This window comes from Chiloscyllium plagiosum, chromosome 8 (genome assembly GCF_004010195.1).
Source record: "Chiloscyllium plagiosum isolate BGI_BamShark_2017 chromosome 8, ASM401019v2, whole genome shotgun sequence".
In the NCBI taxonomy this organism is placed as follows: domain Eukaryota; kingdom Metazoa; phylum Chordata; class Chondrichthyes; order Orectolobiformes; family Hemiscylliidae; genus Chiloscyllium; species Chiloscyllium plagiosum.
The window spans coordinates 106,224,066-106,247,905 of record NC_057717.1 but is presented as its reverse complement, the minus strand read 5'-3'; positions in this window follow the sequence as shown (position 1 = coordinate 106,247,905).

Here is a 23,840-nt window from a genome sequence, read left to right as displayed (position 1 = left end):
GGATAAATGTAAGGGAATGGGTCTGGGTGGGTTGCTCTTCGGAGGTTCAGTGTGGACTTGTTGGGCTGAAGGGCCTGTTTCCATATTGTAATTAGTCTAATCTAATCTAATCACATAAACACAGTGGTGACAAGAGCAGGTTAGAGGCTAGGAACATTGCAGTGACTAACTCACCTCTTGACTCCCCAAAGTCTAACATCAGCTACAAGGCACAAGTCAGGAGTGTAATGGAATACTCCCCACTTTCCTGGCTGAGTGCAGCACCAACAACACTCAAGAAGCTTACACCATCCAGGACAAAGCAGCCAGTTTGATTGGCACTACATCCACAAGCATCCATTCCCTCCACCATAGCCATTGAGTAGCAGCAGTGTGTATTATCTACAAAATGCACTGCAGAAATTCATCAAAGATCCTTAGACAGCATCTTCCAAACCCATGACCACTTTCATCTGGAAGAACCAGTACAGCAGATACATGGGAACACCACCCAACTTCACGTTCCCCTCCAAGTGACTCACTACCCTGACAGGGAAACATGTCACCATTCCTTTATTGTCGCTGGGTTGAAATCCTGAAATTCTCTCAGGATTGTGACTTTTTGGTCATTATTATTTTACTGGTTTTGAGAGCTTGTTTGCACAAATTGGCTGCAGTACTTCCTACATTACAGTGGTGGTGACGACACTACAATGGACTAGTCAGGTAATCAGACGAGTGATAAATGGAATTCAACCCAATAAAGTATGATGTTACATGGTGAGGGCTAACAAAGCAAGAGGTTACACCGTGAATGATAGGACCTTCAAAAGTACTGAAGATCAGATGGATTTTGGAGTGTATATTCACATTTATTTAAGTATTTGAAACTTTAACCTTTTTTTTAAAGAATACTTCCATCTCATTCTCTGCAGCTGTTAAAGAGAAAATACCAGTCAGGAATGGGGCAGATGCTGTGTTTCTCAGTCCCTTAGGCCACCCCCTCATTCTTGATGAAGAGCATATGCTCGAAACATTTTTTCTTTGCAACTGAGAAACTTTAATTTCCCTTCCCACTCCCCCAAGGACATGCAAGACCTGGGCCTCCTCCACCATCAAACTCTAGCCGCCTGACGCCTGGAGGAAGAATGCATCATCTTCCACCTTGGGACCCTCCAACTACAAGGGATCAATGTGGAATTCACCAGGTTCCTCATTTCCTCTTCCCATACCGTATCCCAGATCCAACCTTCCAACTTGGCACCACACTCTTGAACCGTCCTATCTGTCCATCTTCCTTCCCACCCGTTTGCTCCACCTTCCTCTCCAACCTATAACCTTCACCCCCACTTTGACCCACCTATCACAATCCCTCCCATTTATCTCTCAGCCCCCTTGGGCCACCTTCTCATGCCTGATGAAGAGCTTATGCTCGAAACATCATTTCTTTATCGACTTTCCTGCTCCTCAGATGCTGCCTGACCTGCTGTGCTTTTCCAGCACCACACCCTTCGACTCTGATCTCCAGCATCTGCAGTCTTCACTTTCTCCATTTGTGATCTTAATGGAGGGTTCGTATATGATGTCATTAAATTTCATTTTTTCAAGTTTTACCAGCTGTCTGACAAATGGGTCCTGCAAATTCCAGACAAATTATCCTGTAAATATAAAATACTGCCAATGTCTATTCAAAATTCATTCAGCAATGACATCTGACAAATATAATCAATCAAAGGAGTAATGCATGTAATCAAGGAGAAAGGAAAGCAAAAATAGAACAAAAATTATGTTACCATTTACTTTGTTTCCTGTTATGCAGTTCACAACATGTAGCTGCTTTACCAGCAGCAAAAGGAAGAAGGTATTCAGGTATCTGTTATTATTAAAAACTGAAACAGGTGGGATGGGCAACCTCTTCCTGTTTCTCTGCTATTTTCATCACTTTGGCCTAGTTTATTGTTGACTGCTATAAAAGGCATTTCATGGCATCCATTTCAAATATAAAAACATATACTCTACACTAGACATCAGACACAATAACTAAAACTGATACAATTCTCCAATATGGGTAATATGCCATTCCACTAAATGAACCACCAATTGCTTTTTGCTGTTCTTTCCAGTTATACATTTACTCAAAGACATCCAGTCAATGGCATTCCTACCTAGTTAACATAAAGTTGACCGCAGTGGAAGTCAATGTGAGGTATAGGAACTGTGTTTCCAGAAAACTTCAATTGCATCTTCTGTCTCAGAATTCTATTTGTGTAGTTACAGTCTGAGTTAGTCTTGTGACAATGAATATCTAACAATAACAATAAATAAACATCTGAAATGATTGAATGGTGACAAGTATTAATTTTGCAGTTTTGGCTACTCAAACAAGATAATGACTCATATAATCCATCTATTTAAATCAGTAATTCAAGATGTATCTATTCCCCACTACCCTTGTTTCTTTCATCCATTGTAACCACATTCATGCTCATCCTCCAGCCACAATATCCATTCAGCCAAGGCTTATCTGGGTTTTTGAGCTCTTTGTCACATTCTGTGATAGATCATTGTTAAAGTGAATTATAAAATTAGTCACCTATTAATATTGAAACTGGATGCTAAATTGATTTTCAGACATTTAGATTGGCACATGAATAGGAAAGATTTAGAGGGATAGGGTCCAAATGCAGGCAAGTGGGACTAGTTTTAGTTTGAGAAATTTGCATAGACAAATTGGACTGAAAGGTCTGTACCCGTGCTGTGTTACTCTATGACTTCATTTATCTATAAGCTAATATTTGGAAATCTGATTTTCTGTTTGATCCATTTGTTTTGAATTTTAACGTATTTTTCTTTGCACTATCTCATTGAATAACTGTAAAAATCACAACACCAGGTTATGGTCCAACAGTTTATTTGGATGTACAAGAGGAAGAAAGAAGCTTACTTCAAGATGAAGAAGAAGGAAGCTTACTTGAGGTTGAGGAGGCAAGGATCAGACAGGGCTTTAGAGGGTTACGAGGTAGCCAGGAAGGAACTGAAGAATGGACTTCGGAGAGCTAGAAGGGGCACGAGATAAACTTTAGCAGGTAGGATTAAGGAAAACTCTAAGGCATTCGACACTTATGTGAGGAATTGGTCCTCCTGGGAGCAGATACGGCGGAGGCTGAGGAATTGGGAATACGGGATGGCATTTTTGCAGGAGGTAGGGTGGGAAGAGGTGTAATCCAGGTAGCTGTGGGAGTCAGTGGGTTTGTAAAAAATGTCAGTTTGTAAAAAAGAGGATGGCCAGCATGAGGTTAGGGCTGATCAGGGATAGCGGAGGGAACTTATGCCTGGAGTCGAAGGAGGTAGGGGAGGTCCTTAATGAATACCTTGCTTCAGTATTCACTACTGCATCGGCGCCACCTCGTGCTCCCGCAAGGAGGTTGACCAGTTCATCAACTTCACCAATACATTCCACCCTAATCTTAAATTCACCTGGGAACATCTCTGACACCTCGCTCCCCTCCTGGACCTCTCCATCTCCATTAATGACACTGACATTTTTTTACAAACCCACCGACTGGCCAGATGGCCTCCTTCTTTAGAGACCGCAATTTCCCTTACCATGTGGTTGAAGATGCCCTCCAATGCATCTCATCCACATCCCGCACCTGCGCCCTCAAACACCACCCCTCCAACCATAACAAGGACAGAACCCCCCGGTCCTCACCTCAACCTTCGCATAAACTGCACCATCCGCCTACATTTCTGCCACCTCCAAACAGACCCCACCACCAGCAATGTATTTCCCTCCCCACCACTTTCCGCCTTCTGCAAAAACCATTCCCTCCGTGACTACCTGGTCAGGTCCACCCCCACCCCCCCAACAACCCACCTTCACATCCTGGCACACTCCCCTGCCACCGCAGGAATTGCAAGACCTGCGTTCACACCTCCTCCCTCACCTCCATCCAAGGCCCCAAAGGAGCCTTCCACATCCATCAAAGTTTCACCTGTACATTCACCAATTTCATTTATTCTATCCGTTGATCTCGATGCAGTCTCCTCTACATTGGGAAGACTGGACACCTCCTCGCAGAACGCTTTAGGGAACATCTCCAGGACATCCGCACCAATCAACCCCAGCGCCCTGTGGCCCAACATTTCAGCTCCCCCTCCCACTCTGCCGAGGACATGCAGGTCCTGGGCCTCCTCCACTGCCGCTTCCTCACCAGCCAACGCCTGGAGGAAGAAGACTCAACTTTTGCCTCAGAACACTTCAACCCCAGTGCATCAATGTGGACTTCACCAGTTTCCTCATTTACCCTCCCTCCACCTTACCCTAGTTCCAAACTTGCAGCTCAGCACCGTCCTCGTGGCCTGTCCTATCCGCCAATCTCCCACCCATCCGTTCCACCCTCCCCTCTGACCTATCATCTTCATCCCCACCTCCATTCACCCATTGCACTCTTTGGTATCTTCTCTCACCCTCCTCTCTGACCTATCACCTCCATCCCCACCCCCATTCACCTATTGTACGCTTTGCTACCTTCTTCCCAGCCCCACCCTCCCCTCTCCCCATTTATCTCTCCACCCTGGAGGCTCCCTGCCTCCATTCCTGATGAAGGGCCTTTGCCCGAAACATCGATTTTCCTGCTCCTCAGATGCTGCCTGACCTGCTGTGCTTTTCCAGCACCACTCTAATTTAGACTATTGAGAGGGACCTTGATGTTTCTGATGGCAGCACGAAACAGACCGATATGCCAGAACAGGTTGATGTTAGGAAGGAGGATGTGCTGAAAATTTTGAAAAACATAAGGATAGGTAAGTGCCCTGGGCCAGACAGGATATACCCAAGGTAACTACAGAAAGCGAGAAGAGATTGCTGTGCCTTTGGCAATGATCTTTGCATCCTTACTGTCCACTGGAGTAGTGACAATGATTGAAGGTGGCAAATGTTATTCCTTCATTCAAAAAAGGGAATAGGGATAATCCTGGGAATTACAGACCAATCAGTCTTATGTCAGTGAAGGGCAAATTATTGGAGAGGACTCTGAGAGACAGGATTTATGATTACTTGGAAAACCATAGTTTGATTAGAGATAGTCAGCATGGCTTTGTGAGGGGCAGGTCATGCCTCACGAACCTTACTGAATTCTTTGAGGATGTGACAAAACACATAGATGAAGGTAGAGCAGTGGATGTGGCGTATCTGGATTCCTGATGAAGGGCTTATATCTGAAACATCGATTCTCCTACTCCTCGGATGCTGTTGACCTGGTGTGCTTTTCCAGCACCACACTCTCGACTCTGTACATGGATTTTAGCAAGGCATTTGATAAGGTTCCCCATGGTAGGCTCATTCAGAAAGGAGGCACGGGGTACAGGGAAATCTGACTGTCTAGATACATAGTTGGCTGGCCAATAGAAGACAGAGGGTGGTCATAGATGGAAAGTATTCAGCATGGAGCTTGGTAACCAATGGTGCTCCACAGGGCTCAGTTCCAGGACCTCTGCTCTTTGTGATTTTTTATAAATAATTTGAATAAGGAAGTGGTAGGGTGGATTAGTAAGTTTGCCGATGACATAAAGGTTGGTGGAGTGGTGGATAGTGTGGAGGGCTTTTGTAGGTTGCAACGGGACATTGACAGGATGCAGAACTGGGCTGACAAGTAGCAGATGGAGTTCAACCTGGAAAAGCGTGAAGTGATTCACTTTGGAAGGTCAAGTTTGAATGCAGATCACACGGGTAAAGGCAGCATTCCTGGCAGTGTGGAGGAACAGAGGAATTTTGGGGTCCATGTTCATAGCTCCTCAAAGCTGCCACCCAAATTGATAGAGTTGTTAAAAAAGCATACAGTGTGTTGGCATTCATTAGCAGGGTGATTGTGTTTAAGAGCCATGAGGTTATGCTACAGCTCTGGGTAGGCCACACTTGAAATATTGTGTTAAGTTCTGGTCGCCTCAGTATAGGAAAGATGTGGAAGTTTTAGAAAGGATGCAGAAGAGATTTACCAGAATGCTGCCTGGACTGGAGGGCATGTCTTATGAAGAAAGGTTGAGGGAGCTAGGACTTTTCTCATTGGAACAAAAAAGGATGAGAGGTAACTTAATAGCGATGTACAAGATGATGAGAGGCATAGATGGAGTGCATAGCCAGAGACTTTTTCCCAGGGAAGAAATGTCTATCACGAAGGAGCATAATTTTAAGATTATTGGAGGAAGGTTTAGGGGAGATGACAAAGGTAGGTTCTTTACACAGAGAGTGGTGAGTGAATGGAATGCACTGCCGGCAGTGGGAGTAGAGTCAGATACATTAGGGACATCTAAGCAACTCTTGGAAAGGCACATGGAAGATAGTACAATGAAGGGTATGCAGGTTAGTCTGATCTTAGAGCAGTATAAAAGGCCAGCACAACACCAAGGGTCGAAGGTTATGTACTGTGCTGTACTGGTCTATGTTCTATGTATACACTTTTGTCAGGTAGCTGTTGGAGCAGTCATAGGACACAGAATTTATAGCAGAAGATCATAGTGTCAGACAACTTATGCAATATATTGTACTCCCAAAATAAACCTATTGCACTATAATCTCGTGTTGTTTGACTTTTAACTTTGTCCACTCCAGTCCAACACCTGCACCTCCCCATCATTGAATACCATCCTCCTTGTGTGTAGTTTACTGCATCTGGTGTTATTAGTCACAGCTTTACACTACATCCTGTGTCATATCTCGCCTGCATTCTTTATTATCAGGGAAAATGTGGGCACACGGTAGCTTTATAGATTCAGTTAAAGATTGTTTGTCATATAAGTCTAACAAGGTCAGCAGCAGCAGTGCTTCTCGTGCTACACTCCACACTGTGGCAGAATAATGGTAATACCGTTATAACAATGCCACCCATGCATTATTTGCCTGTATTTTGCTGCAGGACAATGTGGTGGTGACCTTAATGCAGTGATGCCAATTGACTCTGGTTGGTAGCATGAAATATGATGAAACTGAGCAGCAGAACCAATCTCATTGGCCTGATCTTAACAATTACTGGGCAATACGACACAGGGTCAGAAACAATTACTCTGGTACTCAATTACTGATACTGATGCAAAGCACCTTGATCGAAGTTGGAAGCTGAATGCAGAAAAGAAAGTATTGTATTGTCAGTAAAAATGAAGTTGCATGTTAAAATGAAGCATAGTGCAACATACATTATGCAAAACTGAGGCTTTATTTCCTGACGTAGTTGGGAAGGATTTGCTGAGTTGGGGACTTTTATAAGTTGAATTTGTTTTGTTATACCATCCAACCCTTGTGAGTGGAACACACCCATGAAGCAGAAACACATGATAACAAGAAGTGCTGCATTCTCGCAACATAAAGTTAGGCCAACCCACCCTTACATATAGGGCAGTCACACTCACCTCACAACTCTTTTATCCATTTTTCACCAAGGCTATAATGAGGTCAGGGGTTGAGAGACCCCAGTGGAATTCAAACTGACTACACGCATTGACCTACTTTCACAAATCCCACTTTCCAGCACCTGTCCCACAGCCTTCAATGTTATGACATTTCAAGTGCTCATCCATGTACTTTTTAAAGGTTGAGGTTTGCACCTCTACTACTCTCCAAGACATTCAAGATTCCCACCATCCTCTTGGTGAAAAACATTTTCCCCAAATATCTCAAAGCGTTCTGCCCTTCACCTTAAAATTATGTTACTGAATCTTCAACTAAGGAAAAATGATGATTCTTATTCATCATGTCCATGCCCCTCATTATCTTTTACATCTCAATCAGGTCCATCCTTAGTCTTCTCTGCTCAGAAGAAAACAACCCAACCTTATCCAGCCTCTCTTCATAGCTAAACTACTCCATCTCAGACAACATTCTGATGAATTTTCTTTGTATTAATTCCAGTGCAATCACATCCTTTCTGTAGTGTGGTTACAAGAATTGCACACAGTACTCCAGCTGTGGCCTAACCAAAGTTTCGTAGAACTCAAACACAACATCCCTGCTTTTATAACATAGGCACGAGTGATAAAGGCAAGTGTCTCATTTGCCTCCTGAACTACCTAATAACCTATCCTGCCACTTTCAGGTTATTGCATATATTTCCTCTCTTCCTTTTGCTCCTTGATTATTTATAGTTTTGGAATACCATTGCTGTCATCTACTGTGAAGACTGATGCAAAGTTTTTATTCAAATAGTTCATTTCCTAGTTCCCCGTTATTATTTCCCCAGCCTCATTTTCTAAGGAGTTTAAATTTATTTTTGCCTTGCTCTTCCTGTCTTCATAATTAAAGAAATTCTTCATGTCTGGTTTGGTATTGCTTTCTAGTTTATCATTAAAGCTTATTTTTTTCTTTTTTTGGGGGTCATCATTTTTTTTAAAAAACAAACTTTCTCAATCCTCTGTTTTACACTGAACTTTGTTACATTGTGTATCTTTTTTCTTTCAACTTGATCCTTAATATCTTTGGACAACCATAGTTGCTTAATCACCTTCTTAGAATCCTTCTTTCTCATTGGGAAATATTTTTATTGTGAGTCATGAACTATATTCTTAGATGTCTGCCACTGTTCCTCAACAGTGTTTCTGGCTAAACTCTTCTCTCCCAGTCCACTCAAACCAACTGTAGACTCATTCTTTTGTAATTACTCGTATATAAGTTTAACACAACTTTATCCAGCCCAGGATTCTATCTCTCAAACGGAATGCTAAGTTTTATTATGTTGCAATCACTGCTTCCAAGGGCATCTTTTACTCTTGACATAATTTATTAACCCTACCAAATTATACATACTAGATCCAAAATAACTTGATCCTCGGATGGAACTACAACATGTTGTTCTCGGAAACTCCCAAATTCACAATGAATTCTTTCTCATGGCTAACTCTGCCAATTTGATTTTCCTAATCTATGAAAAGACTAAAGTCACAATAAATAACATACTGCCTTTTTTATATCCCCTCATTATAATTTGTATCTGACTATTGTACTACTCTGCCCAACTATTCCTACCAGACTCTTCTTCCCCTTGTTACTTCTTACTTCGACCCACATGGATCCTACAGCTTCCAATCCAAGGTCATTTCTTGGTATTGTCCTTATTCAGTCTCGTACTAACAAAGCATCCTCACCAACTTTTGCTTCCTGCTTGTCCTTTTGAAAGGTCACATATCCCTGAATGTTTAGTTCCTAACTTTCATCTTCCTGCAACTATGTTTCTGTAATAGCTATAATACATTTCTCTATTAGGGCAACTCGGATAGACTCATAACTGAAATTATTTTTTTCAAAAAGACTTAAGTGGCTTTTAATGCCCAGACGAGTAATATGTCTGTGGGGTTACTTGACTTGAAATATCATTTTTATAGAAAGGAATTGACAGAAATAAATAGAAGATTGTTCAGAAGGCGCAGGGTCAGTTTATGAACAGTCACTGTCGTATGCAAGTTTGAAAAAAAACTTAGGAAATAAACCACTCTGATTTTGTTTTAAATAGGACTTTACCTTTGCTTGGTGTTCAATAACTGAGTTTTGACAGACAGAATTTCATCACTATTTGAATCAACATATGCAATTTGGCATCTCTGAGCATGGTATTTAGGAAGTGAAATAGGTATGGGAGTCGATTACATCACCTCACTTGCTAAGGATATCCCTTATCAACTGACAGATCTGAATGAATTGTTTTATTTTACTTTGATATATTCTGTATAGGTAAATTGATGGACGTTGGGATTCAAAACAAGGCCCAGTGTCAGGGAGCTTTTTTTTAATCTACTGCGGCTAACACACACGTGGGACAAAAATAATCAAAGAAAGAGTTTTGTTCCTTTTTGCCTGCTGTGTTCTTTACTTATCCAGAATTAACAATGAGACCTATGTAAGCTGTACATTATAAGAGACCAGTGAATTGTTCCTTTTTATTCATCATGTTTGGTACATGTACAGAGGCTGACAACTGAGACAGGTGTATCACACTGTGTGAAATGTTCCATTCCACTCAGGGGCCAGTATAAATTTTCACTAACTGATACACACCCTCTTCTGGCACTCTGCAGTTTGACGGCACTGAAGCATACCTTATCACTAGCTGCTGAAAATGAACACAGAAACGAATAAAACTGAACCATTGGCGAGCTCACGAGACTACTTTTTATATAAAAACAGAAACGCTGCAAACACGTAAAAACAGGGAGAGTCCAGCTTCAGACATTAGGAAAATTCAATGACTAAGGAACTTCCAGGCCCCAGATCTTGGTAAAATTATTGGCACATTTTACGAAATCAGATATCTTTTCAGCATGACAAATTAAAACCAATGAGAATTGAGTATTAGCAGGTCATCAGAGCAGGGATCCTATGTGGCCAAAATAGTTACAAATATACTGAGTACAACTAAAACTGAAATCAAACTCGAATTTTTAATTTTTTTTTTGTGGATCTCTAAATCCAACACAAAAAGCTGAAAGCTGTTTCCCTGCTGAAACCCTGCTATCCTACTAAAACTATATACACCCAGTGTAGGATTAGTAGGAAAACTAACATTTCATGATTGATTTTGGTTTATAATCACATAATCAAAGTATATTCATTTATAATCTAATATTACACTATTCCACTTAATAGTAGCCAACGCAGATCTTGACACTAACATCATGTGACTGCTTAGCTTCATTTGATTAAAAACATACCATAGGATTGTGAACAGGATTAAGACAGGAACCGAATGTTTCGACCTATGGGGCGGCACAGTGGTTAGCACTGCTGCCTCACAGCGCCAGGGACCCAGGCTCAATTCCTGCCTCAGGTGACTTCTATGTGGAGTTTGCACATTCACTCTGTGTCTGCGCAAGTTTCCTCTGGGTGCTCTGGTTTCTTCCCACAATCCAAAGATGTGCAGGTCAGGTGAATTGGCCATGCTAAATTGCCCCATAGTGTTAGGTGCATTAGTTAGGAGTAAATAGACAGTGGGGGAATGGGTCTGGGTGCGTTACTCTTTGGAGGGTGTGGACTTGTTGGGCCGAAGGGCTTGTTTCCATACTGTAGGGAATCTAATCTAAAATCTACAGCTGAAAGAACGAATGAGGTTTTTTTTAGTTTCAAATACAGACTTCCAAGGTTGAATTTCCAGCAGTATACCCATGGTCTGGAATGCTGTGCCATTTCAAGTACTCATCCAAGTTCTTGTTACAGGTTGTGGGGTTTCCCATCTTAACTGGCAGAAATCACAATCATGTGCTTATACTGCAAAATTCAAAGTATAGCAATTGACTAAATGTAATTTTTGCATTAGTGTTAACTTGGCAACAATGTGTTTACTTGGTAACAATGTGTTTAATGTGTGTAAATGTGTAATTATATCATCTTTTAGAATTTAAAACAATTTGTAGAGATTAGTATCTTCTGACTTGGTGAATGTAAACTATTTCCAAACATTCAAACACAGGAAAAACAAATGGTCAGCGATTAGTAAGTGTATGATGTAATGGGAACTTTGCCAGTTAAACAACATTGAGACAGGAGCTCAAAGCTACAAGTCTCTGGGCCTTGATTGCATATGCCTCCCTTTATTTCCTTAATAAAGAGGGAAATAATATTTTACTTACTGAAAAGGTGGGACCCATGGATAATTGACAATCTAAGAAACTATCAGGAGATAGTGGGAGGTGGCATCAGTCAATGTCCATCACCTTTAAGAACAAAGAACAAAGAGAACAAAGAAAATTTACAGCCCAGGAACAGGCCCTTTTGCCCTCCAAGCCTGAGCTGATCCAAATGTACTGTCTAAACCTGTCGGTTAATTCCTAAGCATCTGTATCCCTCTGCTCCCCACCTACTCATGCATTTATCCAGATGCATCTTAAATGAATCTACTCAACCAATCTTCGTGTCATCTGCATACCAACAGTGCGCGCTTCCAGATCATTTAGGTATATTACAAACAACAGTGGCCCCAACACTGATCCCTGTAGAACACCACTTCTCCATTTCGAGAAACTCCCTTCAACTACTACTCTCTGTCTCCTGTTGCTCAACCAGTTCTTTATCCACCTAGTTAGAACACCATGCACACCAAATGACTTCACTTTTTCCATTAGTCTACCATGGGGAACCTTATCAAACGCCTTACTAAAGTCCACGTATATGACATCAACAGCCCTTCCTTCATCTATCAACTTGGTCACTTCCTCAAAGAACTCTATTAAGTTGGTAAGGCACAATCACCCCCACACAAAACCCTGTTGCCTATCACTGATAAGCCCATTATTTTCTAAATATAAATAGATCCTATCCCTCAGTACCTTCTCCAGCTACCTTCCCACCACCGACGTCAGGCTCACTGGTCTGTAGATATCCAGAATATCCCTACTACCCTTCTTGTACAGGGGGACAACATGAGCAACCCTCCAGTCCTCCGGCACCTCACCTGTATTTAAGGATGCCACAAAGATATCTGTCAGAGCCCAGCTATTTCCTCTCTCGCCTCCTTTAGCAACCTGGGATAGATCCCATCCGGTCCTGGGGATTTGTCCACCTTAATAACCTCTAGCCTACCCAACACATCTTCCCTACTTATGTCAACGTGATCCAGACTAATCAAACTTCTATCTCTAATCTCAATATTCATCATGTTCCTCTCCTCAGTGAACACTGATGCAAAGTAATCATTCGGAATCTCACCCATTCTCTCAGGTTCGACACACAGCCTTCCTTCATTATCCTTTAGTGGACCAATCCTTTCTCTAGTTACCCGCTTGCTTCTTATATAAGAACAAAGATCCTTGAACAAATTAGCAATAAGCCTTGCTTATCTTAGACCAATCAGAATGTAATGATATTATTGATATGCTGTGGGTTGTGACTTAGAAAGAGTTAATAAATGAAAGCTTTCAATGACTCGCACATGGGTGACCAATTTTGAAGTCATCTTCCTTACAACTGAGTGTGGAAGGTCTTGAGGCATTGAAGAAAGACCAATAAACCAAGTATTAAAGCACTTTGACAAAGGGTCAGTTAGACTCGAAACATCAGCTCTTTTCTCTCCTTACAGATGCTGCCAGACCTGCTGAGATTTTCCAGCATTTTCTCTTTTGGTTACTTCTCCTTGTTGCCTGACAACAGTCTGCAAGGTGAAAGCTACCCACCTTGCCTCCAACTTCTTCTGCTGCCCGTAAATTGCACCAGAGGCATAATGATCCCTTTAAGTGGACATCAATTGGCCATTTATGCCCAAAGGATTGCAGACTCCTTCCCAGCACCACACTTAAAGGGGGTCAATTAGCAGTGGGCAAAAAGAAGTGGAACACTACATCTTCAATTTGGTTGGTAGGGTAGCCATTACATCCAGTCCCACAAAACAAACTAGATCAATTGCACCTGATACAGCCAGGGTGTTGCTGAATTCTTTGTTCAAAAATTTCAGAGTTAATCAGTTTTTACTGTCTAAATGTCTTTGGAGCACCGGCACAAGGAATATTTCAGGTTGTGAACGAAGTCTTTCCTTGACAGTCCTTTCCTGTTTTGTGTGGTCTCTGGATTTTTTTAAAAAATTTACTTGTGGGACGTGGGCATCACTGGCTGGCCACCATAATATTGCCCATTCTTTGTTGCCCTTGAGAAGGTGGTGGTGAGCTGCCTTCTTGAATCACTACAGCCCATGTGCTACAGGTAGACCCACAGTGCCCTTAGGGAGGGACATGTAGAGACATGTTGCTCCTTATCGAACCACAGACACTTGCAGGTTACAGCAATCTATAACTGGAATGTGCCTCTTTGTGACAGTGACCTCAGCCAATGTCTGCCTGTTCCCTGTGGCAATGGGAACACCCTGATCAAGGGGATTTGTTTTGGACCAGTTTTAAATCATGAGCCAAGAATGAGAGAATGCTGAAATGATTATGTAATCCTGCCTCTAAATATAGTCAAAGGATACTTTGCATTTTGTACAAGGGAAAAAGCACTCCATCAATGTTGCACTGGGATATCAGCCTAAATTGTTGTGCTAAAGTTTCCCATTTTGAACCTGAACCCACAACATGTTAATTAGAGTTTAACGGTTAGATCCCTTATCAATTTGGTTTGTTTTGGAAGTTGACTTTTATACACTGTAGTCATGTAGCCCTTTATGAACTATGGTAACTATGATAAATATAGATTAGATTAGATTACTTACATACCCCTACATTTACCCCTTTACCTAACACTACGGGCAATTTAGCATGGCCAATTCACCTGACTTGCACATCTTTGGACTGTGGGAGGAAACCGGAGCCCCCGGAGGAAACCCACGCAGACACGGGGAGAACGTGCAAACTCCACACAGTCAGTCGCCTGAGTCGGGAATTGAACCCGGGTCTCTGGCGCTGCGAGGCAGCAGTGCTAACCACTGTGCCACCGTGCCGCCCACAGGATTGGATACAGAGTGATCTGTCTAAGCTTTGCAGTATAAGCACCAATTAGAGGTAAAATACATTGCACAAAGACTGCTCAGCCTGTGGTAGAGAATTCCATAGGTTCGCAATCCTCTGAGTAAAAGAAAAATCTCCTCATCTCAGACCTAAGTTGTGTCTCCCATATTTTTAAATTGTGCCTTCTAGTTCTAGACTCCTTAACCAGAGGAAACATCTACTCTATTGATCTCCTCACAAATTTTGCAAAACTCTAAAGAATACTGTCCCGGTTTTGCCAATTAGATTAGATTAATTACTTACAGTGTGGAAATAGGCCCTTCGGCCCAACAAGTCCACACCGACCCACCAAAGCGCAACCCACTCAGACCCATTTCCCCCACATTTACCCCTGTCCCTAACACTATGGGCAATTTCCCATGGCCAATTCACCTAACCTGCACATTTTTGGACTGTGGAGGAAACCGGAGCACCCGGAGGAAACCCACGCAGACACGGGGAGAATGTGCAAACTCCACACTGACAGTCCCCTGAGGCGGGAATTGAACCTGGGTCTCTGGTGCTGTGAGGCAGCAGTGCTAACCACTGTGCCACCGTGCCACCCACTATCTTTCTTCATTGGACATTCTCACCGTCCCGGGAACAAGTTTGGTGAACCTTCACTGCACTCTCTCTAAGACTATAATATATTTTCTGAGACAAGGGTCCAAAACTGCACATAGTGTTCAAGGTGCAGTCGAACAAAGCTCCAACACAATTGAAGCAAGACTTCATTACTCCTGTACTCAAATCCTCTTTTTGTAAAGACTAGCATTTCATTAGCCTTCCCAATAGTTCACTGCACTGGCATGTTATGAGAAATACACTGTGCATCTGTTGCTCAAACCAAAGTGAATAAACTCATATTTTTCCACATCATAATGTTCTTGCCCATTCAGTAGGCCTAAACCTTTTTCCAAATGCATATTCCCATTAGCTTGGTTTCATCTACAAATGTGGGAATTTACATTTGGTGCCCACTTCTACATAAATTGATTCATATTGTGAACAGTTGGGACCCCAAGTACTGACCTCTGGTATCCCACTAGTCACAGACTGCCAATGTGAGAATGATGCCGCTTATTTTAACTCTCTACTTCCTGTGTTAGCCAATTGTTAATCCACACTAGTGCAGCATCTCCTACATCACATGCTTTAACCTTGCTAACCAGCTTCCTGCAGGGGAGTTTATTGTAAACCTTCTGAAACTCTTAAGTACATTACATTTATCAGCTCTCCTTTATAATGTTTATTCATGACATCTTCAAAAACCTCCACCAACTTTGTCATACATGATTTCCCATTTGCAAATCCATGCTGACTATGCCAAAGACATTATTATTAACTAGGCATCTATTTATCTTATCGTTTATAACTGATGGTAGCATTTTCCCAATTACTGATCTAAGGATCTGAAGTTCCATTCTTCTCTTTCTCTCTCTCTGTCTCTCTCTCTCTCTCCTAGTCACAGCCTCCAGTCTGAAAAGCAACTTTTCACCACCAACTTCTGTCTTCTACCTTCAAGCCGGTTCTGTATCCAAATAACTAGTTCTCTCTCTATTCCGTGTGATCTGTCCTTGCTAATCATGAGGAATCTCGTCAAACGCCTTATGGAACTCCAAGTTCACCACTCTGCCTTCATCAATCCACTTTGTTACTGCTTCAAAACAATCAAGTTAGTGAACAATTTCCCACACACTGGACGATGACTGACATGGTGGCATTATTTAAGAAAGGTGATAAGGAAAAGCCAGGGAACTATAGACCGGTGAGCCTGACATTGGTGGTGGCCAAGTTGTTGGAGGGAATCCTGAGGGGCAGGATTTACGTGTATTTGGAAAGGCAAGGATTGATTAGGGATAGTCAACATGGCTTTATGGGAAATTGTATGACATGATGTCCCAACTTCTGTGCTCAATATTCTGACCAATGAAGGCAAGCTTGCGAAGTGCCTTTTTCACTCTGTCTACCTGTGATGCCACTTTCAAAGAACTATGCACTGCACCCCTAGGTATCTCTGTTCAGCAAGACTCCCAGGGCCTTACCATTAAGTATGTAAGTCCTGCCCTGTTTGTCTCATCAAAATGAAATATCGTGCATTTATCCAAATTAAATTCCATCTGCCAATCCTCAGGTCATTGGCTCAGTTGATCAAGATCCTGTTGTATTCTTAGATAACCTCTTTACTGTCCAATATATCACCAATTTTGGTGTCATCCCACAAATATATTAATCATGCCTCATATATTCTTATCCAATTCGTATATATAAATGACAAACAACACTGAACCCAGCGTTGATCTTTGCAGAATGCCAATGGTCACAGGCCTGCAGTCTGAACAACAAATCTCAACCGCCACTCTCTGTCTGCTACTGTCCAGCCAATTCCGTATCTAATTGGCTGGTTCTCCCTGGATCCCTTGTGATCTAACCTTACTAACCAGTCTAACATACAGAACCTTGTTGAAGGCCTTTCTAAAGTCCATGTACTCCACGTTTTCTGCTCTGCCATCATCTATCTTCTTGGTCATCCCTTCAAAAACCTTAATCCAAGTTTGTGAGACATAATTCCCCATTCACAAAGCCATGCTGATTATCCCTAATTAGTTCTTGCCTTCCCAAATGTATGCAGATCCTGCCTCTCAGCATCCTATCCTACAACTTACCACCACTTATGTTAAGCTCACCAGTCTATAGTTCCCTGTCTTTTCTTTGCAGCCTTTCTTAAATAATTGCACAATATTAGCCACCCACCAGTCTTCCAGCGCCTTACCTGTGGCTGTTGACGATACAAGTATCTTCACTAGAGGCCCACAATTTCTTCCCTACCTTCCCACAACATCCTGGGATAAAACTGACCAGGTTCCAGGGATTTATCTACCTTCATGCAATTCCTCTTCTGTAGGGTGGACTCTTTTCAAGATATCACTATTTATTTCCCTAAGTTCCTTAGCTTCCATGTCTTTTTCCACATTAAATACTTATAAGAAATATTTGTTTAGGATCTCACCCATCTCCTGTGGCTCCACATAAGACACCCTAGTTGATCTTTAAGGGACCCTATTCTCTTCCTCATTACTCTTTTGCCCTTAATATACTTGCAGAATTTCTTTGGATTCTCCTTTACCATACCTGCCAAAGCTATCTCTTGTCCTCTTTATGCCCTCCTGATTTCCCTCTTCAATGTAATCCCACATCCACTATATTCCTCAAGAGATTTACTTGATCCCAGCTGCCTATTCCTGACATATGCCTCCTTTTTCTTGACCAGAGCCTCAAATTGACTAGTCATCCAGTGTTCCCTGCTCCTGTACAGTCTTGCCCTTCTCATTAACAGGAATATATTGGCCCTGAAAACTTGTTATCTTGCTCTTAAAAGCCTTCCATTTGCCAGGCATCCCATTACATGTGAACAGACTCCCCCCAATCAATTTTGAAAGTTCCTGCCTGATAACATCTAAATTGGCTTTGCCCCTATTTAGAACTTGTGGACCAGACTGATCCTTTCCCATAATTATTTTTAAAATTAATAGAATTATGGTAATTGGTCCCAAAGTGCTTCCCCAAGTTCAGTCACTTGCCATGCCTTATTTCCTCAGAGAAGGTTAAATTTTGCCCCTTCTCCAGTAGGGCCATCTGCATATTGATTGAGAAAGTTTTCCTGACTTAAAAAATTCCACTCCATCCAACCTTAATATTATGCTAGTCCCAATCTATGTTTGGAAAGTTAAAATCCCCTACAATTACAATCATTTTATTCTTACAGCTATCTGTGACCTGCGATTTATATAGCTTGCTTTTTTTTCTTTTGTGAAATAAACTTCTGTTTTGATATTTAAGAAACTCTGCAGGCTCCTGTGGCTATATCTCCGTGACTGATGCCAGGCTCACTAACTAAACAATAAAAATATGTGATCAACCAAGTCAGGTCTTATTCTGGCACTTGACATGAACAGTGGTACTACAACACCAGACTAGATAAGGATGATGGTTTTCCTTCGCTAAAGGCATTAGTGAACCAGATGGGTGTAGAGGTCAAGCAAGATTAGTGACATCGTCTCTATCACTAAGATTAGCTCTCAATTACCAGATTTATCCTATGAATTAAAATCCTTGCAACTGCTGTGGTGGGATTTGAAGGCATGCTCTCAAATCATTTGGGCATTTTGATCACGAGGCCACTGACATTATCATTGTGCCACCATCTACACAGAAATCTAGAAATGTAGAAAACAGGAACAGAAGTAGACCATTTAACTCTTTGGGAACACTCTGCCATTCAACACGATTGTAGTGATTGTAATGAGGTCAGCAAGCTGGACTTTATCGAATATGAGTTCTTTGATTAGGGCTGTTAACTTAGACCAATCAGGGAGCCCTGGCTAACACAGAAAAAGGGTGAGTGTCAGAGATATTGATACCTGACTCTGAATGAAGCAGCACTAAAGTAAAGTACTGTTCATGTGTAAATAAAGGGTGACTTGGTGACAGGATACTAACCTCTATGGAGTTATTTCAGTGGCAACAGAAGTAAAGCACAATCCTGAAGAAACTCGCTCGCAACAGTTGTCTTTGAGTTGTGGTAAGCATATGTCTTTGTTTGGGAAGCTTGACTTTTTCAATCCTGAGGTCAAGGACTGGGCCCAGTACATGGAAAGAATGCTTTTCTTCTGGGTAAACCACATTGCAGCAGACAAAAAATCAAGTAATTCTTCTGACAGCTTGTGGAGTTGCAGTTTTATTAGGAACTTAATTTTCCCAGAGGTACTGACTTCAAACAGGTGCTACAACTAGCTTTATCATTGGAAAACGGTTTCCTCCCACAGTCCAAAGATGTGCAGGTCAGGTGAATTGGCCATGCTAAATTGCCCATAGTGTTAGGTAAGGGGTAAATGTAGGGGTGTGGGTGGCTTGCACTTCGGCGGGTCGGTGTGGACTTGTTGGGCCGAAGGGCCTGTTTCCACACTGTAAAGTAATCTAATCTAATCTAAAAAAAAACACAACAAGTGGAGCATGTGAGTTGCAGAATGTTCCAATGGAAGTGGACACCTTTGCCAGTCCAACCAAGCTTCGGGAACATCACCTTCGGGGCAAGTGTACAGCCTCATTCAGGACACATCCTGATCAGAGGGACGCCATTTTGGCCCACTACAAAACCTCAAAATAAAGCCAAGCTTCAGCCAAACAGTTAAACCTTCTTCAGAATCCAGGCCAGCAAGCTAATGTAGTTGTTACTGTATGCAGAATTGAGACAGCAAAAAGACTGCTACTAGACCTAAATTGATTAAGAGAACTTTATAGGTTGGTTTGCAGGAGGGTATCCAGTAGAGTTCATACCCTGCAAAGTCCACCTACATATGATTTGGATTAGTTAAATTGTTTAGCAACATCAAAATGAGAGCCAATCAAAATAAATTTCTGGTTAAATGAACATCCAATCCTAACAGAGGTCGATACCAGCGCAGACCTATCAGTGATCACAGAACTAATCTTTAATAAAATTCACTCCTGACTCCAGCCCTTAACTTTGCACAAGACCTATAGCATGGAACATTTACAGATAATGGGTACAACTTCACTTCCGGTCTCTTATGAGAAGCACCTACTCAGTTACCACTGACTGTAATAAAAGACTTGGGCCCAAGCATGATGGGGTGAAATTGCTTGAGAAAGATTCACCTAGATTCGCTCAACATTGTTCAATTAGAAAATGGCTGCCTGAGTTTCTGCCTGAAGTCTTCCAAGCAGGTATAGGGACTATGAGAGGGCCCAAGGCTACCTTGCACATTGACCAGGAAATAATTCCTCTGCAAAACACAGCCAGTGCCATGTACCTCACAGGCAAAAGTACAGGCAGAAATCAGGAGGCTAGAATACGGAGGAATCATTAAACCAGTCGAATTCAAGAAATGGGCAGCACCAGTCATACTGGTTTTGAAGCCCGGTGAGTTAGTTAGTCTTTGTAGAGATTTTAAACAAATGGTTAACCTCTTTTCGCAGCTGGATAAATACCCAAGCTGGCAGGGGGGCTGTCCATCACAAAGCTGGGCATGAGCCATGCTTACTTGCAATTGCAGATAGACAAGGATTCCCAGAACTATGCTAATACCCATAAGGGCTTGTAACAAAATACAAGGTTGCTATTTGGTGTATCGTCAGACTGTTAAATTTTTCAGCAGACGATTAAGAACATTTTGTGAGTTCTACCACAGGTCGCCATTTATCTAAATGTCCTAATAACAGGAAAAACTAATAAGGAACACTTAGAGAACTTGGATATAATCCTAGGGACTTTTACCAGGGCAGGCTTATGCCTGAGAAGGGAAAAATGTGTGTTCTAGGCCCCCCACGTGACCAATCAAGGAGCCCTGGCTGACATACAAAAAGGTGAGTGTCAGAGATACTGACACTCTGGCACCTGACTCTGAATGAGGAAATATTAAAGTCAAGGACTGTTTAATGTATAAACAAAGGATAATTTAGTGATGAGATACTAGCCTCTGTGGAGTCATTTCTATGAGCATGGCTATCATCATTCCCAAGTTCGCTCCATACCCTTTGATCCCTTTAGCCCTAAATACTATACTAAGCTCCTGCTAGAAAACATACATTGTTTTGGCCTAAACTGTTTTCTGTGGCAGAGAGTTCCACAAGCTCATCACTCTCTGGGTAAAGACATTTCTCCTCATTTTAGTCCTAAATGATCCTATCCCATATCCTTAGACTGTGACCACTGGTCCCAGACTCCCTTGTCATAAGGAACATCCTTCTTGCAATTATGCTGTCTAGTCCTGTTAGAATTTGTAAGTTTCTGTGAGAACTCCCTCAATCTTCCAAACTTCTGTGAATATAATCTATATAAAAGAGAGACTGGGTCTCTTTTCGTGCATCGGTCTGCCATCCCAGGAATCAGTCTGGTATCCACGCTGTTGGCTTATTATCAACCAATGTTTTGAGACAGGATAAATAATGATGCCCTCTAACTCTAAAAGAATTTTAAAATCTATTTAACAGGAAGACGGCTTCACTAAATGAGCTTCTCCAATTCCCCTGTAGAAGGTGGTGGTGAGATGCCTTCTTGAACTATTGCAGTCCTTGGGGTGTAGGGGCACACACATCGAAGTCAGGAAGGAAGAAGTAACAAGGAAGTTTTGGTCATCAGCTGCTTTTGGAGGTTTGCCACAATCTGGAATTTAAGAATGAGGATATGACTGGCTGGGTAATCAACAATATGAATGCCAATTTTGTAGCAGAACCAAAAAGGGGCAAGTAATAATTACCCAATCCACAATAGAAAACACAGGAAGCTGTTTGAATCAAGATTCTGAAGAATGTTGTCACTGTTCCTTTGAATATGAAACTGTTAAATGCAGTCAGTTCTGGAAGAACAGGTAACTATGGATTTATTAGGTCTGGATTTCATGCTCCCAGATTTGCAACATTGAAGAATGAGCGTGGGAAGAATTCTTTGTAAAATCCAATATCCCTATCCTGACCTGTGTGAAATTTTACCGGGTGGGGGAGGGGTGAGTACCATGGAGGCTTCAGGTCCATTACCTATGACAGCGGGGGTCACATACTGTGTACTTGAACCGCAGGGAGTGAGACAGAAATGATGCAGCCATTAGCTGGATCACAGCTGGACTATTAACAGTTTTATTCAAGGCTGCGATAGACAGATTTTAAATCAGTAAGAGGATACGAGTTATGAGGAAATGGCGGGAAAAGAGTGGGGGAATATCAGATCAGCTCTGATCTCATTCAATGGCAGAGCAGACTTGATGGCCTCCTTCAGCACTTGCATCTTATGGTTTCCCTCACTCAGGCAATAGCTTCCTTAATGTAAGACAGTTGGAATACAATACAGTAGCGCCTCGACATACGAACGACCCCATTCACGAACAAATCAGTTTACGAACAGGATTGTACGTAAAATTTTGCTTCAACGTACTTACGAAATTCAAGGTACGAACGAAGGTACGAACGCAAAAAGCCCGTGTGCGACCACGTGGTTTCATTGTTCTGCTTTGCTACGCGCTTGTTGAACATAAAGGCTCGCAGGCCCCGCGTGATCTCATTCAGTTCGTCTTTGGCGCATGCGCTGTGAACAGCTTTCGTTGCTACGTCCAAGCATTCTTACACTATCCGAACAATGGGAAAAATTGATTCAGTTCGCGAACTTTTCGGTTCGTGTACCAGGTCCCGGAACGGATTAAGTTCGTAAGTCGAGGCGCTACTGTATTATTCAATTCGGAAAACAATAACAGTTTAATGACCAACTGAGAAAGAAAGTAACTTCCTTAGTTGGTCCAAGGGGACAAGGAATGCCCCATGAGCAATATCTGAAACCCTGAAGCCACAAGCATGACTTTCTCAACTAGCTCTAATCTCTCGATTTATCTTGGTGTCAGTAGCTACATTCCTGGGTTTGATCCCACTTCTGTAATACCTCAGTTCTGGGTTTCTTTACATTCCAATAATCCCTGTTCTGTATCTTTTCCCAGTCCAATAATACCCTCATTCTAAATTTGATCCCACCTGTAATACCCATATCTAGGTTTCTTCCCAAATCTATACTAACCCTATTCTGGGTTTGTGACTTCCTTCAGCAATAACCTTGCCCTGCTTATCACTCCATCATTTTTTAACAGTTCCAGAATTTTTGTATGTCTGAGACAAAGTAATCAAATGTAATTGATCATCTATCATTGTGATGTAACAAAGCTATGAAAATGAACATATTTGAAATTTTCAAGAGTTTGGATTGATAATATTTAAACAAACAGGATTACAATATCACAATCTGCAAGGAAATTGTTACACGGTCATTGGGAGGACGTAAGACCATAAGAAATAGAAACACGAGTAGGCTAGTCAGCCTCTCAAGTTTGCTGCACCATTCAATAGGATCATGGCTGATATGACCCTCATGTTCACTTTCCTGCCCTTTCCCATAACCCTTGATATCCCCTGATCAAAAACCTATCTACTTCAGCCTTAAATATACACAAAGACTCTGTCCCCATAGTTCTCTATGGCAAGGAGTTCAAAAAAAGTCACAACCCTTTGAAAGAAGAAATTCTTCCTCATCTCAGTCTTAAATTGGCACCCCTTAATTCTGAAGCCAGATCCTCTGTTCCTAGACTTTGGTAAATAGAATGAAGGAGAATCCAAAGGGCTTTACAAATACATTAAGGACAAAAGAGTAATTAGGGAGAGAATAGGGCCCCTCAAAGATCAGCAAGGCGGCCTTTGTGTGGAGCTACAGAAAATGGGGGAGATACTAAATAAGTATTTTGCATCAGTATTTACTGTGGAAAAGGATATGGAAGATATAGACTGTAGGGAAATAGATGGTGACATCTTGCAAAATGTCCAGATTACAGAGGAGAAAGTGCTGGATGTCTTGAAAC